General features: G+C 40.6%; 1 long non-coding RNA gene across 2 annotated transcripts in view; it reads left to right on the top strand.

The window, feature by feature from the left end:
- Positions 1-3,082: 3,082 nt before the first annotated feature.
- LOC134758575 (uncharacterized) overlaps positions 3,083-24,588 on the top strand; it is a 37,110-nt gene continuing 15,604 nt past the window's right edge. Inside the window, exons 1-2 of one of the 2 annotated variants that reach the window (XR_010133917.1) lie at positions 3,083-3,313; positions 18,684-18,974. This is a non-coding gene — a long non-coding RNA (uncharacterized lncRNA). The remainder of the gene's footprint in view (positions 3,314-18,683; positions 18,975-24,588) is intronic. The other variant, XR_010133916.1, reaches the window with a different exon arrangement.

Consider the following 24,588-nt stretch of genomic DNA (forward strand, 5'->3'; position numbering starts at 1 on the left):
ATTTTAAGCCTTTTAATCTATTTTTATATTAATGATTATTTAATCAAAGGATTTATTAATAGTATATGTTAAAATAAAATGCAATCAGCTTCTATATCTGTTAGTGTATTTAGCAGCTCAAGATATCATTGGGAAATAGGCTGGATGACAAACTTGCTTTCTCCACATGAAGCAGTCCAAGTGTCTTCTAAGTCTTTATGATCTAAAACCACCAAAGAGAGAACAGATACTTGAACTTAGGTTGCAGCAGGAAAGATTTTTATGTGAATTTCCATTTATCCTTTCATAATGGCTTGGACGTGAAATTTATTCCACCTACATGTCAAAGTTTTCATTTTCTAACACGAATTCCTCCCAGAGCCTCAATGCCAAGCTGTGTTCTCTCAGCCTTTTCTATCAACACCAGATAACAATTCATCTGACAGTTTTGTGATGAACATGTTATGCAAAATTGGATACATTGCTCTGCTGTCACTGCATTATCATCCTTGCAATTCTAACTATTAAATGCTTCTTTCATGGATTAAGGAGGCAATTATGATTAAATGCCTGGGCCACAGCTATACTTGTGATTTCTTTCTTTTCATGTAAAAGACTGACTTGATTAGTAAGTTTTAGCAGCCACGATATAATTTACTGTTATCATATAATGCACATTTGCAAGAGAACATATATTACTGAATTTGTTGTAGACTAAAATGTTATATTTTCCATTTCCTTAAATTTAATTATCCTCAGCAAGCCACATTTACCCTGATTATATCCTGGTTAAAACATCTGCACTTCTGATTGCCCATATACCTCCCTGAATTTTCACTCTGGATACCAAAGAAGGATAATACTCAGTTTAGTCTTTGACGTGGAAGCATTTACAATTTTTCTAAATACAGATTGAACAAAGAACTTATTGCTTACCTCCCTATAAAGGCAAGTTAAATCATCTTTTTTTTCCATAATAAGAGTTCTCAAAGGAACAGCACAGAGGGTCAATGTGTGGAGACGAATTGGCTGCTATCTTTTTTGGGGGGGACTAGTGGCAGGGTGTTCTCACAACCAAAAAGGCCTTAAGAATGGAATAACTTAGAAAGACCCACATATTTATAATGGTTTTCTTCCTGAGAAGAAACTTATGGAAAATTATATATTGTATGTAAATATAAGATTCAAAAAAAGTCTGAAAGGTGCTAAGGATAAAAAATGCTTGCCGAGTATGGGTTTAGGCATGAAGATTTGGGCACTATCAAAGCACCAGGCTGTGGAGCTGAGGAACTTGGCTTCTGAGACTGGAACAAACTCAAAGCTCCCCTAGGAGAGAAACCCTCTGATGCCACCAAGTTTACCTCCAAAAGGAAGCCCTGTGATAAGGGACCTTATCTATCTTGGTCACTGCCAGAAGCAAGAGTTTGCTCAGCTTATTAAAGCAAGAGTTTCAAAATATTAAGTTATTTCTGACTAGTTCATGGATAGCTGCTATTGTGACTCCTCCAAATGATCTCCTACTGCTCCAGCCCCTTCTTGGTACTAGATGTTTCAGAGAGGCATCACCTGGCAGAAGGGTCATACCTGGCAGAGAAGAGTACCTCCAGGATACTGTTTGAGCACCACCACTGTCAGTTCTGACTAATGCTCTAGGAACACTGGTTGTCAAGTATCCTGGCTATCACCCTGTACCCAGTGATCTCAATAACACCCCAGCACACAGTGTTTTGGATATCACCTCTGCACCCAGCAATCTGGATATCACCCCTGCACCCAGTGTTCTGGATATCACCCCAGCACCCAGCAATCTGGATATCACCCTTGTACCCAATGTTCTTGATATCATATCTGTATCCAGAGTTCTGGATATTACCAGTGCATAGAACAGTGTCTGACACATAGTAGCTACTCAGTACGTTTTTCTAAATAGACTGATGAATATATAATCTATTTATTTTATATTTTTTACTTACACACTTTGCAGAAGCATTACCTATTTGTTAGTTCAACCCTACACAATTGTGTTCAATAACAAAGTATCTAGCCCATTAATTCTGCACTGCTATTATCTCTACTTCCAATGCCATTAATCAAGACAATATTGAGTAAGCACATACTAAGTGGCAGAAACCCTGGGCCTTGGAAAGACCCTCCAGGAGTGAGCTGGAGATATGTTATATGCTTGGACTTCTTCCCAAGAGCACAGATCTCATAAATAATTCACAACTAGATGAGAAAAGGAGATGTCAAAGAAATTAAATGACTCATAAGTGTGCTACTATTATTCAGGCTCAATCTGACCTCTTTTTGACTTTGGTGAGAGGATCTATTTTTTTGACCATCTAAAAGACATAAAAATACACACCAATTATATGACAAGTTGCAAAAGCTTGAGGAGACCTCTGCATAGACATAGAATCCAAACCCAAAATAATTTATACTCATTGCCTACCTACTATGTACCTAGCACTGTGCTGAGCCATATGCACACAGCATTTCAGGTAGTGCCCACCACCATCCTATAAGCAAGTACTAGTCTTCACCCCATTTTACAGATGGGATAACTAAGTTGTGGGGAGGCTAAATAATTTGTCTAATGGTACACGATTGATAAGTGCCAACGACAAAATATAAATTCCTGTCTGTCTACCTTATAAAGATGTAAATTTAGGAGAACCAGCTTCTCTTGAATTGCAAATTTTATGCTAGAATATCTAATATTTAAATTAGAGCATTCCTTGAACTTTTGTTGGCCAGTTTAATTTTTCTTTCATCTTATGCACACATTGGTGTGGTAACATTCTCCAGTATTTTCCTTGCACCCTTTTTTCATCATGCTCTTCTCTCCAATTCCCTCATCCAGAATGGTGTGGCTTCCGTAAGTGACGAAAACCCACCCTGGCAAAATGAGCTAGGGTCTGCCCTGCTATAATTCAGACAGATCTGAATTTACTTCTTGACCCTCCTCACTTCATCCACCCAGCACCTTGCCTGCCCTGTGCCCTGGTGCCCTTGACTACTAGTCTGTTTTCTATCTATTGTGACTGTATACACACCTTGCCACTGAAGCTTGAGTCATAATCTATTCTATCTGTATCTCTGAAAATGATCTTTACTTCAACTTTCCTAAAGGATATAGATTTCTCTCTTCTTTGGCTCCAATAGTTTGTGCCCAAACTTCAGACCAGTAATTCCCCAGATGAGCCTGCTGCTACCCTACTTGCGTCTTACTTTTGCAAGCAGTTTCCATTCTTATTAGGCTAATAACTGAAGACAGGATCAAGATATCTTTCTAACCTATCCAAAATACCTGAAGATTCTGTCACATTCAACAGTAAGTCAATACAGGATTATGTATATATCTTTGTATTCTTCATATTACCCAGTCCAGCCTTCTGCACTTAATAGGTACATGAAAAAGTTAATCAATAAATGAAGGAATAGTTGGTTGTTTGATGAATAGCTGGAGAAGAACTGGCATCATGCATAGGTAAAGTAGAATATTATTTCATAGGTACCACTTGTATTTTTTTCTTCCTACACAAAGTGTTTAAGAAATATTTGTTCATTAAGATTATTAACATTGACCAGTAATTGATTTTGAGTCATTTATTTGGCTTACAATATTGTTAACTTATTAGCTACAATGTGTAAGACACCTACTGTATAGCAGCCAATATCTTGAGTACTTTTACAATTTTTCATTTTACAGCACAACAAAAGTTGAAGGTAAGTGTTAGTATCCATTTTTTACAGTAAAGGCAGGATAGAAGGTTCAGAGAGGTTAAGTAATTTGTAGAAGATTTCTTAGGAAATGAATAGGAGTCATGGATCCCATGTCACTCTAATTTCAAATTCTAAATTCTTTTACTCTTTCTGCTATTTTGCACTACTTCATTTTAAAAGCGGTCTTATAAAATATCCTTCTAAAATTTTTCAGGTTTTTTTCAGGAGATAAGGAACTAGCACATTGCCTTTCATTAATCCATTACAGCAGACTAGGTTGCAAGATAATCTAGCTGTTTCCTAGCAGAAAAAAAGAATGACCTTGAATAAATGGAACCCAGGGTCACTATATTTTGATGTGAGAAAAGGAAGTTGAAAAGATTCAAAGAATAGACATCTTCCCAGATTAACAGGGAGGTGAGTTCATAGTTCAGGGTCCTAAGTGACTGAGGAGTAAAATGAGGAGGCTAAATGCCCAGATGAGACAGTAAGAAAAGACAAAAGGAGGAACTAATCAGACAATTCGGTAAGAGGATGATAGTGAGGAATGGGTGCTGAAAACATGCTTTCCTACTTCACAAATATTTTGAGGAATAATTAAGATTTGTAGGGAGAAAAATGAATTCCCAGCTCTACCTTCTCCCCGTCTCTGGATTTGATTATAGGGATGAGGCTATTACTACAAAAAACTAAGGGTATGAGAGGATAAGAGAAGTAGAAGAGAATTCCACCCTGAAATAACATCAGCTTTTAAAAGTTACCTAATGATGGATGAGGGCATTCAAGTCAAACTACAGATGTGCTTTAAAAACTAAAAGCATGCCAAGCTTGATTTAGGGAATAAAGTGGAAGCAACCATCCTTACGCATTTAAATGCAAAATTATTTGGTGGCTGCTGGTACTTTTAGATATGAGTCAATTTAGTAGATAAAACTTTGTAATAGTAATGGCAGCCAGAAGCAAAAGTTGGCACCAAGCTATGGATAAATTCTTACTTTAGGTCCATAGATCACTGTAAAGATCCATCTAAGAATGTCCAGTAGGTCTTTAGCTTGTAAAAAGTGAAGTAGAGGTTCCTCTTCAAAGAGACTTTCCTCCCTGTCCAATTAGGAATAAACAGTAACTTCTCTTAGAAGCAAAATTTATTCAAAGACCTATGCTAACATTCTTAGATATCTGCTAGCCATAATAACGAATCAATGTACTTTGTGTTCTTAGCTCCCACATTTTACCCTAAATATTTGCCCTCACATGCTTATACTGGTCCAAGCAAGCATTAGGTCATAGCCTGTTCCACTTCCTTATTTGAAGGTGTTCTTACCTTTCTCAGCATTCCACAAGTTACTTCCTCCTTCCTTTGTTCTCCTCTGCCTTTGCTTCTTTTGGAAAGTTCTAAGTTGCTAGCCAATCGGGACAAATACAGAATGTAAGGTCCCGTTCCAGCCAGTGGAAACCGGACACAGCAGTAGGATGGACGTGTCAGGTTATAAATGACCCTGTCTCCTTTGTTCGTTTTACTCTCGTGGCAAAACTGCTGGTGAGTGTACCCTTTCTGCAGAAAGTAAACTAGCCTTACTGAGAGATCCTTTGTCTCAGTGTTAATGTTTGTGATGCTGAGCACCTGTTCCCAACAAGCTGAAGTACCACAAAATGGAGTTTTTGGCCTCTCTCCACTTAAAGAATACACTTTTAAGGTTGAACGTTTGTCTTAGGTTATTAGAAAAGCTTAAACATGCAATTTTATCTGATATGAACTTAGGAATGTGCCCAAGAGTGCTTTCAGGAAGAGATTTTTCCATTTTTATAAAAATCTTGCTCTTTTTTATTGATTAGTCTCTTGAACTATGTCTGTGCATTAATACAAGTCCTTTTCATTGTAGGTAAAGGTAGCCACTCAAACCAGCTACAACCAGATGCCCTCTGAATCCCTTTGACTATTTCTGTGTGTCTTTGTGCTTGTTTCCTTGTGCTATTGCTTCCTGTGGCCTCATCAGGGACTTTAATTTCTAAGACTTCCCTCAGGCTACTGAGCTTTGCACACAGGGAACTGGAAGTGCCTGAGAGTTTGCATTCCCCCAGGGTGGTTTTAAAACAATGATTGATGGTGAAAGACAATGAAAGCCCAGCGTTCTGGCCTCAGGTCAGGAGAGCTCTGATGTTGAAGAAACTGTCCAGGGACTTTGCCTGAAATCACACCTTACTCTTCTCTCTGTAATGCTTCCTCTATTTCTTTAATAAATCACTTGCACATGAATCCTCATTGCAGAGTTAACCTCTAGGGAACCTGACCTAAGATACCAGCTCACATTAAAAAAAAAAAGGCTGGAGTCATTTTGGTGAGGCTACTACAAGAGGCAATGAAAGAGAAACAGCACAGCATGCTCTTGGAAACTGGAACTCAAAAGCACTTAGGTCCTAGTGCCTCTCTTCCAACCATTCACAATCCTTCCCCTCTTCTCTTCTGCTAGGAAATATGACACATTAACCAGCAGACACAGCTACTATTTTGGCATGGTTTTCAAACATTTTTGGCCCATAGTCATACCACAACCCAACATTCCCTCACACATGCACATACACATAAAACATATACACATAAAACAAATATTTGTGAAATAATACTTGCTCTCCCTACCTGTGATAAACTCCATTTTCACTGTTTTCTGTTATAATTGAGTCTATTTCATTTTTTAAAAATGCTAGCAGCAACCAACTAAATTGATTTCAAGGCCTGTTAATTGGTTATAACCAGTACCTTGGGACATTAAGGGTTTGCATCTAAATGCTAATATTACTAGAAGAATTGTCCCAATAAGTCATTATCATCCACTAACACCTTGTTGTGCAGCAGCTCATTATTCATGCAACAAATGTGTTTAGAGCATCTGCTCTATGCAGAACATTTTTGCTGGAAGCCAAAAGGATACAAACATAAGAAGGCATCAAACCTCATCTTTAAAAGCTCACTATTAGGAGCCACAGTCCCAAGCAAAAGAAGCCCATTTCAGCTGATTCATATAATATGATATATATATATATTATATATAGTATATAGTGATCAATATGACTGTATATAGTTTTATAATTAGAGAGATATAGTAGATGTTGATGATAGATAGAGAGAGAGTCATTTTCCCAGGACTACCAAGAGAGAGAGAGAACAAGGTAGAGAGTTGCACAGCCATAATCACAGTCATCATTGCACCCCAGAAGTGGAACTTTGCTGCCTCTGCTGAGCCCTCCAAGCTACAGCATATATGGCCAGCACTCCCAGCCCACCCTGGACCCCAGTCACTATCACTGACATCACTGCCATTGCTGCCTTGGAAAAGTCTATGTGGCAGCCACAGTAGACCTTCCCCAGTCCTAGATGGAGTACCCTATCATCACATCTCTGTAGCACCAGCTCTTGAATATAAATCTGAAGTGATTGTATCCGACTGTTTAAACCTGAGCCATGGGCCTTTGTGTGGTGACTAAGAGTTTAGACTCTGGGGTGAGAGATTCCTTGGCTTCAAATCTTGGCTTTCCAATTACTTGCTGTGTGATCATAAAAATGTTACTTTCTCTCTCTGTACTTCAGTTTCCTCAAATGTATCAATTAGATAGTAGTAGTACCTACTTCACAGAGTTGTTTAAGGATTAAATGAGTTACTACTTGTAAAGGGCTTAGGATCAACTGTTAGGGGTTGTGACAAATATCTGAATTACTGGCAGCAAATCCATATGGGTATGCAGCAACCTTAATTCTTGCCTCCTCTGAAGAAAGAACTCGACTGAGGGGCATGAGGCAGATAAAGAGACAGAGGCAAATTTCAGAGCAGGGATGGAAGTTAATTAAAATGCTTTAGAGCAGGAAAGAAAGGAAAGTTTCTGCCTACTTGGGAGAGACCCAAATGGGCACCGTGGAGATCAAATGTGGCATTTGACCTTTTGACTTGGGGTTTTATATGTTGGCATACTTTCAGGGTCTTGTGTCCCTTTTCCCATGATTCTTTCCTTAGGGTGGGCTTCCCACATGCATGGTGTCCTTGCACTTTGGAGGTGAGCATGCGCAGTGTGTTTAAGAAGTCGTATGCTAGACCAATAACATGTTCTGAAATTGAGGCAGTAATTAATAGCCTACCAACCAAAAAAAGCCCAGGACCAGATGGATTCACAGCCGAATTCTACCAGAGGTACAAAGAATAGCTGGTACCATTCTTTCTGAAACTATTCCAAACAATAGAAAAAGAGGAAAAGAGGGACTCCTCCCTAACTCATTTTATGAGGCCAGCATCATCCTGATACCAAAGCTTGGCAGAGACACAACAAAAAAAGAGAATTTTAGGCCAATATCCCTGCTGAACACCAATGCAAAAATCCTCAATAAAATACTGACAAATCAAATCCAGCAGCACATCAAAAAGCTTATCCACCACAATCAAGTCAGCTTCATCCCTGGGATGCAAGTCTAGTTCAACACACAGAAATCAATAAACGTAATCCATCACATAAACAGAACCAATGACAAAAACCACATGATTATCTCCACAGATGCAGAAAAGGCCTTTGACAAAATTCAACAGCCCTTCATGCTAAAAAGCCTCAATAAACTAGGTATTGATGGAATGTATCTCAAAATAATAAGAGCTATTTATGACAAACCCTCAGCCAATATCATACTGAATGGGCAAAAGCTGGAAGCATTCCCTTTGAAAACCGGCACAAGACAAGGATGCCCTCTCTCACCACTCCTATTCAACATTGTATTGGAAGTTCTGGCCAGGGCAATCAGGCAACAAAAAGAAATAAAAGGTATTCAGTTAGGAAAAGAGGAAGTCAAATTGTCTCTGTTTGCAGATGACATGACTGTATATTTAGAAAACCCCATCATCTCTGCCCCAAAACTCCTTAGCTGATAAAAAACTTAGGCAAAGTCTCAAGATACAAAATCAATATGCAAAAATCACAAGCATTCCTAGACACCAATAGCAGACCAATAGAGAGCCAAATCATGAATGAACTCCCATTCACGATTGCTACAAAATAATAAAATACCTAGGAATACAACTTACAAGGCATGTGAAGGACCTCTTCAAGGAGAACTACAAACCACTGCTCAAGGAAATAAGAGAGGACACAAACAAACAGAAAACATTCCATGCTCATGAATAGGAAGAATCAATATTGTGAAAATGGCCACACTGCCCAAAATACTTTATAGATTCAATGCTATCCCCATCAAACTACCACTGACTTTCCTCACAGAATTAGAAAAAACTACTTTAAATTTTATATGAAACCAGAAAAGCACCCGTATAGCCAAGGCAATCCTAGGCAAAAAGAACAATGCTGGAGGCATCATGCTACCTGACTTCAAACTAACTATACTACATGGCTACAGTAACCAGAACAGCATGGTACTGGTAGCAAGACAGATACATAGACCAATGGAACACAACGGAGGCCTCAGAAATAACACCACACATCTACAACCATCTGATTTTTGACAAACCTGACAGAAACAGGCAATGGGGAAAGGATTCCCTATTTAATAAATGGTGTTGGGAAAACTGGCTAGCCACATGCAGAAAGATGAAACTAGACCCCTTCCTTATACCTTATGCAAACATTAACTCAAGATGGCTTAAAGACTTAAATGTAAAACCTAAAACCATAAAAGCCCTAGAAGAAAACCTATGCAATTCCATTCAGGACATAGGCATGGGCAAAGACTTTGTGACTAAAACACCAAAAGCAATGCAACAAAAGCCAAAATTGACAAATGCAATCTAATTGAACTAAAGAGCTTCTGCACAGAAAACAAAACAAAACAAAACAAAACAAAACAAAACTATCATCAGAGTGAACAGGCAACCTAAAGAATGGAAGAAAAGTTTTATAGGCCCCTCATCTGACAAAGAACTAATATCCAGAATCTACAGGGACTTAAAACAAATTGACAAGAAAAAAACAGACAACCTCATCAAAAAGTGGGTGAAGGATACGAACAGATGCTTCTCAAAAGAAGACATTTATGCTGCCAAAAAACATATGAGAAAAAGATCACTGGTGATTAGAGAAATGCAAATCAAAACCACAATGAGATACCATCTCATGCCAGTTAGAATGGCAATCATTAGAAAGTCAGGAAACAACAGATGCTGGAGAGGATGTGCATAAATAACTCTTTTACACTATTGCTGGGAGTGTAAATTAGTTCAGCCATTGTGGAAGACAGCGTGGCAATTCCTCAAGGATCTAGAACCAGAAATACCATTTGACCCAATAATCCTATTACTGGGTATATACCCAAATGATTATAAATCATTCTAGTATAAAAACACCTGCACATGTATGTTTATTGCAGCACTATTCACAACAGCAAAGACTTGGAATCAACCCAAATGCCCATCAATGATAGACTGGATAAAGAAAATGTGGCACATATACACCATGGAATACTATGCAGCCATAAAAAAGGATGAGTTCATGTCTTTACAGGGACATGGATGAAGCTGGAAACCATAATTCTCAGCAAACTAACCCAAGAACAGAAAACCAAACACCACATGTTCTCACTCATAAGGGGGAGCTGAACAATGAGAACACATGGACATGGGGAGGGGAACATCACACACCGGGGCCTGTCAGGGGTTGAGGGACTAGGAGAGGGATAACATTAGGAGAAATAACTAATGTAGATGACAGGTTGATGGGTGCAGCAAACCACCATGGCATGTGTATACCCATGTAACAAACCTGCACATTCTGCACATGTATCCCAGAACTTGAAGAGAAAGAGAGAGAGAAAGAAAGAAAGAAAGAAAGAAAGATCTGAACTGTCCATTATGTAGTAAAAGAACTGAATTAATTAATAAAAAGAATACCCCCCCCACACACAAAGAAGTCATATGCATGCTCATATGAAGTTTTCTTCCCTTTTGCAGTGGAATACCCTTGGAAGATCATACTCCATCATTTTTTCTCTTAATGTGCATGCCTGAGCCTACTCACCCGATTCCTGAGATTTTATTGGAATCTGATTACCAATTTCAAGTGTTTTATCTGTTTGGAAAATTGCCTTTCCCTGGTGCCTGCAATCAATTATCACTTTAGTGTGACAACTTTGGACCATCAGGAAATTGTGTCTCCCTGGTGCTGGCTGTCAATTATCATTTTTATTTTTTTATTCCTTTATTTATTATGTTTTAATTTTACTTTAAAGTTTTAGGATACATGTGTAGAACCTGCAAATTTGTTACATATGTATACATGTGTCATGGTGGTTTGCTGCACCTATCAGTCCATCATCTAGGTTTTAAGCCCTGCATGCATTAGCTGTTTGTCTTAATGAAACCTGCCTCATTGTCTGAGGTGTCAGCCGAAGTTCTTAGTCTTGCAGCCAAGGAAATCAAGGACACAGACACTCCAAAGATGAGGTTAGAGCAGAAGTTTAATAAGCAAAAGGAAGAAAAATCTCTGAAGCAGTGAGGGGTCCCAGAAAGATGGGTTGCCGTTTTACAGTGAAATGTAAGGGTTTTTATAGACAAGCTGGTGTGGAGGGGTGCTTCATTTACATAAGGCATGAATTTCTGAATCCCCACCCCACCATTTCTAGTGCTTATATGGGCTTCTTAGCCTGAGTTACTCCATGTTCCTTATCTCTTCCTACTGCACATTTATAAAAAAGGCGGGGCAGAACACTACAAAGTGGATGTGCCTGGTTCAAGGTAGCTCTTCTAATTGGTACTGCTGAAGGCAGTTCCCACTGTGTGAGCCACCTTGTCTGAACATGTCCAAGAAAGGAGAGGGCTGTGCTTACTGGGGCCCACTGTATGTTTGTACATCACACAGGAGGCCCCTTTCTGTGTTAGGTGTGTTAGAGGGTGGACTTCTTTGGGGAACAAATGGTCTGGGCATAACATTAGAGCTTTCCTTCCTTATCTGTGTTTGCAGCCTGATCTGTTAGGTTGCTCTTTGCTGAAAGAGAAATGACCTCTTGGGCTGCTTTTTGTCAGAAAACAGATGCTTTTTGTTAGAAGGGAATTCTACCAAGGACCCTTGCCCTAACTATCTGCCTAGTTGATCTCCCTCTCCTCTCTCCTCTCTCTCTCTCTTCTCACATTCCTCCCTCAGGAGTGGAGACCCTAACAGTTGTTAGAGGGTTTAAGCAACAACTTGTCTAGCTACTTCCTGCTGGAGAGGGTCGTTGAGTGGGGAAACAGCAGCTAGCGTTCCTCCTGAGGTCGATCTAGAGGTCCTCAGGAGAATGGAGTGTCCAAGTGTGTGTGTGTGTGTGTGTGTGTGTGTGTGTGTGTGTGTGTGTGTGTCTCAATTTGTAGCACCATTTGGAGTTTGATAGCTTCTAGGTGAGAAGAGATGAAGCTGGTCAGGAGATTTAACAAACATGGTCCAAATAGTAAAGCTAGTACAATCATTAATAGTGGGCCTGCCAAAGACAGGAGCCATGATCTCCAATTCAGCCATTTAGACCAAGAGCCCCCCATGACTCTGACAGCTGTCATATCTCAGAGGCCTGATCAGCTAATTTTTGGGTGGCATCCCTTACTCTCCCTGATTAGTTGACATAGAAACAGCATTCTTCCTCTCAAACAAGGTGTAGGTCACACTTTTCAGCAGTTAAGAGGTCTAGTCCCCTCATATTTTGTAGAGCAACTGCTGCCAAGGAGTCTATTTGATTTTGTATAGTATCAATGGTTCGGGCAATGTCCTTTAAACTTTTTGTAAAGTCTTTGGACAAGCCTTCATAGTAGGACAGAGAGGTTGCTAGTCCTTCAGCCCCGGTCCCTACACTTGCTATGATTCCCAGCTGATATGGTTTGGCTGTGTCCCCATTCAAATCTCAACTTGAATTGTATCCCCCAGAATTCCCACATCTTGTGGGAGGGACCCGGAGGGAGGTAGGTAATTGAATAATGGGGGTCAGTCTTTCCTGTGCTATTCTCATGACAGTGATTAAGTCTCACTAGATCTGATGGGTTTATCAGGGGTTTCCACTTTTGCTTCTTCCTCATTTTTCTCTTGCTGCCATGAGGTAAGAAGTACATTTCACCCCCCGCCATGATTCTGAGGCCTCACCAGCCATGTGGAACTGTAAGTCCAATTAAACCTCTTTTTCTTCCCAGTCTCAGGTATGTCTTTACCAGCAGTGTGAAACAGACTAATACAATTGGTAAGAAAAGATCATACATACAACATTTCAAAAGGGCTTAAACTTAATTTTGAAGGGGTATTTCTTATCCATAGTAGGACCATGGGAAGGAGAGTAGTCCAGGGGAGGTGAGTCTCTTGAGACAACTTTCTGAGGCGTCTTTTGATAATGTCATTTTTTTTCTACCTTTCTTGAGGACTGGGGTCTCCAGGCACAATGGAAATGATATTGTATGCCTAGTGCCTTTGAGACCCCCTGAGTGACAGCTGCTTTAAATGAAGAGCCATTGTCACTTTGGAGGTATTTAGGGAGTCCAAAGCGGGGAATTATTTTATTGATTAATACTGTTACTACCTCAGAGGTCCTTTATGTTTGACATGGAAATGCTTCCACCCAGTTAGTGAACGTATCCACTGACACCAGGAGGTACTGAGTGCCCCTTGATTTTGGCATATGGGTGAAGTCTATTTGCCAGTCCTCCCCTGGATAACTTCCCATTCTCTGAGCTCGATGGAGAAGAAGCCATCTGTTGAGGGAGGTGTTTTTAAGGCAGATTTCACAAGCATTAACAACCTGCTTGACTGTTTTTAGTAGGTTCTCCTCTGAGAATAATCTTTGGACACATTGATAAGTTTTATTCTTCCCTACATGAAAAGTTTGGTGAAGAGTCTTAAGGACCTTACACTGGTTGGAGGCTGGCAAATGGAGCTTGCCATCCTCTGACTGCAACCATCCTGATGGCTGGAAAGTGAATCTGCGAGAAATGGCCCATTCTGTTTCTGCAGGAGAATACTGAAGCTTTATTTCCCTGATGGAGCCTTCCCAGATTAGAGGGGCTTCAAGGGTGTTGGCACTCTGAGGCTTTCGTGCTGCTGACTTGGCTGCCTGGTTGGCTAACTTATTTCCCTCAGCTATTTCATCCGTTCCTTTCTGATGTCCTTTACAATGCATTACTGCTACTTCTTCTGGAAGGAAAAGTGAAGATAAAAGCCTGTTAATTTCCTGATGGTATTTCATGGGAGACCCATTAGGAGTGAGAAAGTGTCTCTCCTTCCAATTGGTGGCATGAGCATGGAGGATAAGAAAGACATATTTGGAGTTGGTATAAATGTTAGCTGTTTTTCCTTTGCTTAATTCAAGTGCCCTTGTGAGAGCTATCAGCTCAGCTAATTGGGCGCTTGTGCCTAGTGAGAGAGACATACTTTTAAAGATTCAGGGTGACTACTGCATACCCTGCCTTACAGACTCCCTGCTCCACAAAGAGACTCCCATCTATAAAGAGGGTCCAGTCTGGATTTTCTAGGGGAATTTCCCTGAGATCCTCCATGGCTGCATAGGTTTCTATTACAATTTTCTCACAGTCATGTTCAGGTTCCCCAGTTTCCTCTGGGAGGAAGGTGGCTGGATTCAAGTGAGAGCAAGTTTTTAGTTGGGCTGCAGATCCCTCTACTAGTAGAGTCTGGTATTTAAGGAGGTGGCTATCTGTTAGCCAAAGGCCTCCTCTAGAAGATAGCAATTCTGCCACATTATGTGGGGTATAAACAGTTAAGCTATTCTCCAGGGTTTATTTGGTGGCTTCTGGCACCAGTAGGGCCACCGCTGCAACTGCCCAGAGGCAGGCTGGCTATCCTTCGGCCACCAGGTTCAGTTCCTTACTTAGGTAACCCACTGGCTGTTGAGCTGGCTCCTAGGTCTGAGTTAAAACTCCCAGGGTCATTCCCTTTCTTTCTGACATGTAAAGACTGAATGCCTTCCCTGTTGGAAGACTAAGGGTTGGTGCCTCAAGCAAAGCTTGTTTTAACTGGTTAAAGACACTTTTTGATTCTGGATCCCAAATCAAGGTGGTTAAAGACCCTTTTTGATTCTGGATCCCAAATCAAGGAATGGGTCTTGGCTGCCTGAGTTTCCTTTATTAATTGGTATAAGGGACAGGCCATTTCCCCATTCCCAGGTATCCATAGCCTGCAAAATCCTATAATGCCCAAAAATCCTCTTAGCTGCTTTAGGGTTTTAGGGAGGGTGAAGGAACAAATGGGCTTAATTCTTTCTTCTCCCAATGCTCTGGACTCTTCAGATAACACTAAACCCAGGTACTTCACTGAGGTTTGGGAAAGCTGGGCCTTGGATTTTGAAACTTTATATCCCCTATTGGCTAAGAAATTGAGAAGGGCCTTGGTGCCTTCCAGAGAAGCTTTCTCAGTTGGAGCACAGAGAAGAATGTCATCTACGTACTGTAGGACTTTACCCTGAGAATGAGAGAACTCAGAAAGGTCTTTAGATGATGTTTGTCCATACAAGTGAGGGGTGTCCCGAAACCTTTGTGGCAACATCATCCAGGTTAACTGGGCAGTCTGGCCAGAGAGATCTTTGAAGGCAAATAGGTATTGTGAGTCAGGGTGTAGTGGTATGAGAAAAAAAAAAGGCATCCTTTAGGTCTAGCATTGTGGGCCATTTCATTTCCTCAGGTATTTGGATTAGCAAAGTATAGGGATTAGGGACTACTGAATGAATTGGGACTATGGCCTCAATGAGGCAGAGGTACTGAACTAGTCCCCATTCCCCATTGGGTTTCTGCATCCTTAATATTGGGGTGTTGCAGGGGCTACTGCAGTGTCTGAGGAGGCCTTTCTTCTTCAGATTATTAATAATGACCTCTGGCCCTTTTCTAGCCTCTGGCTTTAGGGGATATTTTCTTTGGTTAGGAAAAGAAGTGGGATCCTTAAGATGTATTTGGACCAGTAAAGGGGTTATAAACTGGCCAATTTTCCCCTGGCTTGCTCACACCTCTGGGTTAATATTGGTTTACACCAATGGAAGTCAAAGAGTCTGTCCTGGGGCCATAAGGATGCTGGCTCCCATGTGAGCTAAAATGTCTCTACGTAATAAGGGAGTGGGACTTTCAGGCATGATTAAAAAGCCATGTGTAAATAGTAGGTCCCCCCAGCTACAACTAAGGGGTTGAGAAAAATATAGGGTTAGAACATTTCCTGAGATGCCCTTCACAATCGTGCTATGGGAAGAGGGGAAACCTGGATTGGAGAAGAACAGAGAGACCAGCTCCAGTGTCCAGAAGGAGGTCTACCCTCCTTCCTTCAATTTCCAGAATCACCCAGGGCTCCTGGGCGTAATGGCAGTTTGGGCCACTAGAGTTGAGGAATTGAGCCCTGGGACCCATCAGTTCTGCTGGAGCATTTGGGAGACCAGTTCTGGAACTGGTGACCTATGTCTCTCCGTCTCTGCAGGCAGTCCGACCTCTAGTTGTCCTTGCCACAGGCTGGACAGGGTCGAGGTGGCTTCTTACTGCCAGGACAGTCCTTCTTAAAGTGCCCTGGTTTGCCACATGGACAGCAATTAGTGGATCCTGTACTTTACAGGCCTCTAAAGCAGCCATCAGGGCCTCCATCCTTCTCCTGTGCTTCCTCTCTTTTTCCTGGGCCTCCTCCTGATCCCTACTGTAAAAGACCGAGGTGGCTACCCTGAGGAGGTTCTCCAGAATACTGTCTGGTCCTATTGCCTGTTTCTGTAATTTTCTTCTAATATCAGGGGCTGCCTGAGTAATAAACTTGTACTTTAGGACTAGCTGTCCTTCAACTGAGTTAGGAGACAGGGAAGTATGTTTTATTAAGGCCTCTTAGCCTTTCCATGAAAGCCAAGGGATTCTCATCTGGTCTTTGATCTGTTGTGGACAGCTTAGAGTAATTAAGAAGTTTGGCCCTAGTTTTTCATAGGCCCTCCAATATGCACATTAACAAGTGTTTACTCTTCCATTCATCTGTGGGGTCACTATGGTCCTAGCCAGGGTTTTCAGGGGGTATTGCTTCTCTCCCTGTTGGGAATGGTTGTTCTATAATTTCCTCCGCTACCTTATCTCCATTCTTCTTTTTTGGTCTGCTATAAGAAACATGTTATTAGTCCCTGAATTTTTCTGCTGCCTGCAGAGCTGCCTGCCTCTCAGCAGCTGTTAGGGTTTGGTTTAACATAACATCTCTCCATGTGAGATCATACACCTGGGCTAGATTTTGGAAAGCCTCTATATACCTGTTGGGGTCATTAGAGAACCTACCCAGGTCTCCTTTTATTTGTCTAAGGTCTTTCAATGAGAAGGGAACCTGAACCCTACTGGCACCATGTCCACTGGGCATTTCATGCAGGGGTAAAAGTGAAACTGGGGAAGTGGGGAGTTTTGGAAGTGGTGAAACTAGAGGAGCCAACAGTGCAGTTGGAGGAGGGAGCCCTGGATAATGGGGACAAGAGGAGCTGAGACACTTAATAGTTGTCTCAGGATTCCCCAGAAATTTGTTTTCTTAGCTTTGGGGAATCATTCCCCATGCATGTTCCAGATATGGCTGCTAAAAGAGCTGGGTCGATTGTGCATCGCTTGCAGAGGTCTGTGTTGTCCCACAGGGCAAAGAAAGCCTGTACATAGGGACTTCAGACCATTTGCCCTCCCATCTACAGAAAAGATCTAATGGTTGGATAATATTAAAATCAAGACTTCCCTTAGAAGGTCAGGTTTGTCTGTCCCCAAGCTGGTAAGGCCACCCCCTTGTGCAAAATAATGTAAGCCACTTTTTCTTCAGAGTCTTGGGGTCAAAGGACTTCTAGTGCTTCAGAATGCACTCGATAGGAGTGCAGGCTGAAGATGGTTTGTTACCCGTCTAGAAAGAGAGGGGGAAGGAAAGATGTCCCTTAGTCTTCTCCCTCCTTTTGGAGTGACCCAGGTGTAGAGGAAGACAGTGGGGGCATCCCCACTACTATTCTCCTTCCTTTGTTCCCTGAGCCCTGGCATCCATTAAAGATGCTGCTCCTGGGTGCAAGCGTGACTATTTCTGCATGACCCACTCCTCTAGGTCCTCCATCCATGGACCCGGAGGAGTGGGTCAGGCAGGAATAGTCACGTTCACCTGTGTGAGACCCTAGTCCTCCGCTAATTCCCCTTTGATTCCTTAGATTTGTATGGCCAGCGTGTCTCCCCTATAGATGGATCTTGGGAGAGACTATGTAATAGTTGCATCTGGGCCAGGCCCCTCAATGAAGGCAGTATTCTGAATTGGGCCCTATATTCTGCTATTATGGTCTGATAACTGCCAAACCATCACCTGATGGTCACCTGACATTCCTGGTGTGTGGTGGGGGAGGCATCTCCTGCGCCACTGAGGCCTGACTAGCTACCTACTCTAAAACAATAGCTATTACTATGAAGAATTGAAACAGGAAATATCTTGAGCTTTCAAATTTTATCATGAGGGATGAGCTCAGCATCCAATCAAGACTCAAAATGGGAAAATTTCCAAACCACATGATGAGCAATCCAAAAAAGAATGACCAATGTCCATTATCTAAGCTAGTGGAAAGGTTGAAAGGATGGGTGGCGTGATAAATTCTTGCCCTCTGAGATAAGCGCTCTGTGGAAATGGGACATGGTGTGAAAGGAAAGGAAAATCTTGGGAGCCCAAACCCACTATTCCTAAGGGAAAGTTAAGCTTGAGAACTAAGTGATGCAAAAACTACCTTCCTTTTGTTCCCAAACAGATAGCTGTAATTTCACATTGTGATTGTATCCTATGTAAAAATATAGATTTACTGAGCACAAGATGAATGCACAGTTCACTTTTCCCCTCCCTCCATCTTTGACATGTAAAATGTAGGTTCATAAGCTCTAATCAAGGCCTCACAAGAATAACTACCCTGCCCACTTTTTTCCCTTTCCTCCTTTCCTTCCTATTTGCTTCTTTCCTTTTAAATATTTAAGCCCTCAAAAACCTCTTTGGGAAAGGTAGAGGCCACAGATCCTACTGTAACTTGTGTTTCTTTTTCCCAGGTGCATCCTCAACCTTGGCAATACAAACTTCTAAATCAGTTGAGATCCACCTCACTCTCTTTTTGGTTTACAATAGGATGGACTGTGAAAAAGTCTGGGGCTTCATAGGCCCTGGACTGGAAAAGATTGTCAGCCAGAAATCTGTGTGAGGAAAAATCCTGGTACAAGGCAGAGTGAAGAGAAGGGAGGAGATGATTGCTAAAGACCTCTCCACTTGACAGTTGCACCATGGACCACACCTGCTCCCCGCCACCCTGAGATCATATGGCATTCTTCAGCAGTAGACTTCAAGTATTTTTGCTCATATATCCCCTAAAAGAATTTTGCAAACTATTTACATCGCATAGACTTTTAAGTTAACATCTAGAATTTTTATCATAAATTTAAATAGTTGAAAATATGGTGATTTCTGGCACATAATAGAGATGCTTTAAATATATTTTCCTCAAAATCTTGAAGCTTCTGATTTAGTTTTTTTAATTTTTAGAAATTGTCTTTCCTTATAAGGAAAATGACAAATAAGGTTCTCAGTTTCAAATTGAGGAAAGCAGACTTAATTTATGTCAGAAAAAAATCTGACTGTATTTGAATTGAAATATATGTGTGAATCTACGTCCCTGTGCTAACCATCTGACTTCTGAATTCCAGTTTTAGAAGAGATAGAGAAGGCATGGAACTCAGCCATGAGTTTGAGTCCTGATGAAATAATGTGTTGCCCCCTCTAATATTTTTCTACTGTAGGCTCTCTTTGTTTTCCTCTCATACAATACTCCCTCATGAGCTGTGAAGTGTCAAGTTTTCCCCTGAGTAGCTTAGTGGTTAAGTCCTGAGCAATGCACCATAGTCAAATTTAGGATAAGTGAAGTGGGAGGAAGTCAGCTGCAAAAGGGGAAATGGGAAGAGAGAGCCCATAGACCACAGACACATTTGTATGTTGCCAATTTAGGAAAGAATACATTTAGAAGTATGGAAGTTTATTCCTTAAAAAGATCTCAGCTAACATGCCCACTGGAAAATCTTCATATACCACCCCTTAGTGTGTATGTCCCAGTTTAAAACAAACAAAAAAACCCTAGAGTAATATTTAAATCAGTAATCTTTAAATTATTGTATGTAGTTTTTCCATCAGGATGCATATAATAAATGTATTTGTTTTATATCTAGTGTTTTAGCCAATCAGTACTAATATGGTGGAATGGGTAACACTCTTCTCCTCCTTATCCCCTCTACAACTAAAGAAAAGGATCACTTAGCAAATGGTACTAATAGTTTAGATTACACATTGAATTCTACTGTCTTTTGCTAGAAGCTTAACTTTTTACAGGGCCCTAAAATGCCTTTAGTTCTAAATTAATCTTGGCAAAATATTTCACTTAATTGTGATATGATATGAATATTTTATAAAGTGCTATCCTACTTAAAGCAAATATATAATTCAAGAAAAAGCAAAATTTAGTATACTAAGGAATTTTGCCAAAGTGTTTTAAAGATGAGAGCCAATGAGTTGGGGAGCTACTGAGTCCTTGGTTCTTTACCTACCATGGTAGGAAGCCTAAGGGCCTTTGGAGCCAATACCAGCAAACCACTTCTGCAGAGGTCTGGCCTCAGGGCAAGGATCTTTCTGTACCACATGCTCTAAAGCTTGTGCTGGCCACATATATTTAGACAGTTTTTAACCTAGGTTCCACTATTATTGTCAAGTTGGTTTTAAATAGAAATCTTCCTTTCTTTCTCAAATATGTACATGATTGATGCAGAATTCTATAAGAAATGAGAAATCCACACAGTAACCTTTACACATTTTCATGGCTGGCAAAATCCTTAGGGAACTTCTGTGTTATTCAATTTGTCAAGGCAATTCCTGTGTGGCAAACCATGTTTTCCATTCTCAATCCTTTACTTGCTCTTTGAATGGTGAGAAACTGACACTCACAGATAGACTAAAAGCTAAATAAGTGATTAAGTGGATGAATGAAAACCTGTTAAATGCAAAGCATCTAGCCAAATTCCTCTGGATTAAGCAAGTTTAGTCCTCCTCTCGAGGAGCAGATTATTCCTTCATTTCCTTTCCTTTCTATTCCCCTGAATTCATCTGCAGGCAATTGTCCAGTAATTCTAAAAACTCCTTGAAATGACTAAAACAGTAAAGCTGAGACATGACAGACTGCTGGAGAGCTAGACTTGGGGTGAGCAATGCTGAAATCACCATGAACTGCTCTCAGGGTCTCAGGAAAAGGGCGAGGCAAGAGCAACTAGGCCTATGGCCCTCAATTGCCTGAATTATGCAATACTCTGATTTAGCAAGAGCAGAGGGGATGGTAGAAGGGGAGAGGTGAAACAGAGAGGAGATGAGATATAAGGCAACCAAGTTAACTGATTACACAGCTCAGGATTTCTCTTTAAATGTTAGGCTCCCATAAGGACAAATTCCACTCCATCTGTTACTAACACCAAATGAGAATAAATGTAGTCCCCCACCCTCAAAGATATAATGGTTTCTTTGAAAGTGGTGAATTTAGTTTAATCTCTAAACTTTCCCTTCTATCAACACTGGATATTGTTAAAAATGTATTTTATGATTATGTTTTCAGAAATTTTTTACACCTTTTAACCAGAATGAGTTTTATGTCAAGAGCTGCTAAAGGGCTCCCTAGACTTGATCTTCTGTCTAAAGTGTAAGCTTTTATACTCTGCAAAGGAAATGATGTCATCAGACCTATGCACATGACTTTGTGACTAGAAGGAGGTCAAGGATTCACAGCTAGTTAGCTGTTAACTGCAAACCCAGTAGCTGTTTCCCTCTCTCCTTGTAAAGGGAACTCTAATTTGTTTTAGTGTCCTTCAGCACAGGTGACTTGACCTAGCTCAGGCATACATCTCTGGTCTAAGTCACTCACAGCAGTCTCTCTCCTCTTGCCTGCTATTGGTTTTGTCATGAGCATCTGACACAGATGTGGTCAAGGAGTTAAGACAGAAGCCAGGTTAAGTCTTCCGGGAAAGGTTTCCTTACTCACAAATAATGTCACAAGGAAGACACAATCCACTTGTCCTGCTGGATGTTGTGATGGTACATGATAGCTCTTACTTATGCAATCATTGTGCATCTATGTGGGGAACTAGCCTGAGTATACAGCTAAGACACTGAGCATGGCAGGGTAGAAGACAGAAAGAATTTGGATCTTTGACAATGGCATTGAGATGCTGAATTAAATAATCCAGGCACTGTCTTATCTTGCCCCTTCTTCTTGTGCCCTTAGTATTTACACCTTCTGTGGTGGTTTTAAAATATGTCCACAATTCTTTGATTCTCTTTCCTGTAAGAGATGAAACCTAATTCCCCTACCTTGAGTATGATTTAGTGGATTTAGCTAGATTGAGTGACTCACTTCTCACAAGCAGAATAAAGTAGAAGTGATGGTATGCAACTGCAGAGGCTAAGCCATAAAGGCAGTGTGGCTTCCTCTTTAGTCACTTTCTCCTGGATTACCCAGACTGGGTGAAGCTAGCTGTCATGTCATGAGGACACCCAAACAACCTAAGGCGAGGCCCACATGGTGTGGAGTTTAGTTGGTCACCTGCCAATTGATAGTAGGTCAGTCATACTGGAAGCCGACCTTCCAGCCTAAGTCAAGACTTCAGATGATTGCAGTCTCTGCCTACATTCTGACTACAACATCATAAGAGACTTAGAACAACCCAGCTAAGCCACTCCAGAATTTCTGACTTGTAGGAACTGTGAGATAATATATATTTGTTGTTTTAACTCATTAAGTTTTGGGGACATTTGTTATGTAGCAGTAGATAACTAAAACAATTTCTAAGATTGGATTCTCTGACCTTCTCAGACAAAGGCATAGTAATTGATAAAATGTTCTAAAAGATGGCATCCTAAAACCAGAGAATTACAGGTTCCTCCATGGGTCTTCTGGTTCATTCTCTCTTTTTTTGAAAGATTGCGTAATGCTCTTTGAGATAAATAGATGTCTTTCTCATTAGGCCTTCCGAAAAAGGAGACAACAGTTGTTCCAGGGCATTACTTTCACAACCATCTGGTGAGAGGCTGAAATCACTCTGGTTATGATTAAACCAATTGCATCTCATTGTATCCTTAGAATAGTGTTTCCCAAACTTTCTTACAGAAAAAGTATCCTGAATGATACTAACTGATATTCTACAAAAAGAGTGGGGGAGACTTTGAGTTTTAAAATAAAAATACAGCATATTAAAGACCGTGGAGACTTTTTGCAAAAAAAAAAAAAAAAGAAAAGAAAAAGAAAAAATCTGTTTAATTTTTGTGTAACTTAGAATTTCTCAAAGGCGGGGTAACTATAGATGGTCCCCTCCATGCTCCTTTCCTCCAATAAAAATACCTATGAGCATTTCTTGGGGCATAAATGTTGTACCAAACACATGGAAACATGGGTGTGGATGAGAAAGAGCTCATCACAATATACACTGAATGGAATGTATTAACATGAATGATCAAAATAATCCAAAACACTATACTCAAAATAACATAGCCATCCCACAGTTATACAGTCACATTCATTATCTGAGTAATCCGCAGCATCTAAGTTTAGACTTAGATCTTGAGTCAGAAATAGTACAAGAATTATCAATGTGCAGTTAGTAGCAAGTAGGACTCATGTACATTTATTCAAAAAGATCAGGACTTGTCTTCAAAACTCCAGACATACAGATTAGTTTCTTGTTTCCTATTAAACAACAACATTTTGCCCCCTCCTTTTAAAATGTTTATTTTATTATTGCAGGAAAATGTTTCATCTGAAACATTTGGTATAAATAAAAAACTTACAGAGATTTCTTAAATATTGATATCTGGTATATAAGGCCCTGAATTAGCACGGCTCTGCCAACTAAAAGGTCACGTAATTCACCTATGATTCACACTGCCGAGGAAGCCAAAGCCCTCTTGACTGGTAGTGCCTTGGCAACAGAATCCCTGGATTCTATCATGTTAAGCCCCAAAGTCAAGTGAGTGAAGCCCCACACTCCTACAGTGAGTAGGAAGATCACTCACAGCAGTTGATTAGAACTTACCCTAACCAGACAAGGTCCCATAAAGGAAATGGTTCTGTCCTGGAGCTGGGCCAAGTTTGACATGCCCAGAATAAAAAGATCCTTCAGAGAGGGAGCTTTGAGGAGGTAATAATTGCCTCTAACTCCTCCTTAGCATTATAACTTTGAAAGAATTTTTTTGACGCTTAAAATCAAACCACGTTAATCCACCCTTTAAGACTTCAGCAGAAATGTGATCTATGGGAACAAATGTATGCAATTGGATATATAAGGAACCCCAATTTCTCTCTCCATGCCTATGGTTCTCTATCTTTGATTCCTGCTGTTTTCACTTTGTCTGCCACCCGGGAAAGGAGGCTGCTTTTATAACTGTGGTTCAAATGAGGACACAAATTCTTTTCCTTAGTCAGTATCCTTAGTAGGAAGGAGACATGCTGTCATTTAGGTATTCGTTATCTTAAAAGGGATCTCCAAAAGAAAATAAATGGAATTATGGAATAATTTTTCAGTGGTCAAATTTTAGAAGATGGGATTCTAATGCTATAACAATTGCACCTTGGCCCTAATGGCAGGTAAATCTGTTTGGACTCCTTTTTGGCTTATTAGCTCATTGCCCATACCCCTTTATTGAAAGACAGAGGAAGTATTGCCATCCAAGCCAAGGACAGAATGACTACATTTCTTCTCACTCAGACCCATCACTCCCCAAACTTTCAAATTCCAGTTTTTCCCTGATATGAGGGATTTCTTGTCTACAGCTTTCCCAATTTCCCGTATCCAATTCATCAGCAAGTCTGAGAAGGGTATCACTGAGTCCCAGAATTTCTATGAACGAAAGAATACCTGAAGAATTCTTTTTGCTCTA

This window comes from Gorilla gorilla, chromosome 4 (assembly GCF_029281585.2).
Source record: "Gorilla gorilla gorilla isolate KB3781 chromosome 4, NHGRI_mGorGor1-v2.1_pri, whole genome shotgun sequence".
Classification (NCBI taxonomy): domain Eukaryota; kingdom Metazoa; phylum Chordata; class Mammalia; order Primates; family Hominidae; genus Gorilla; species Gorilla gorilla.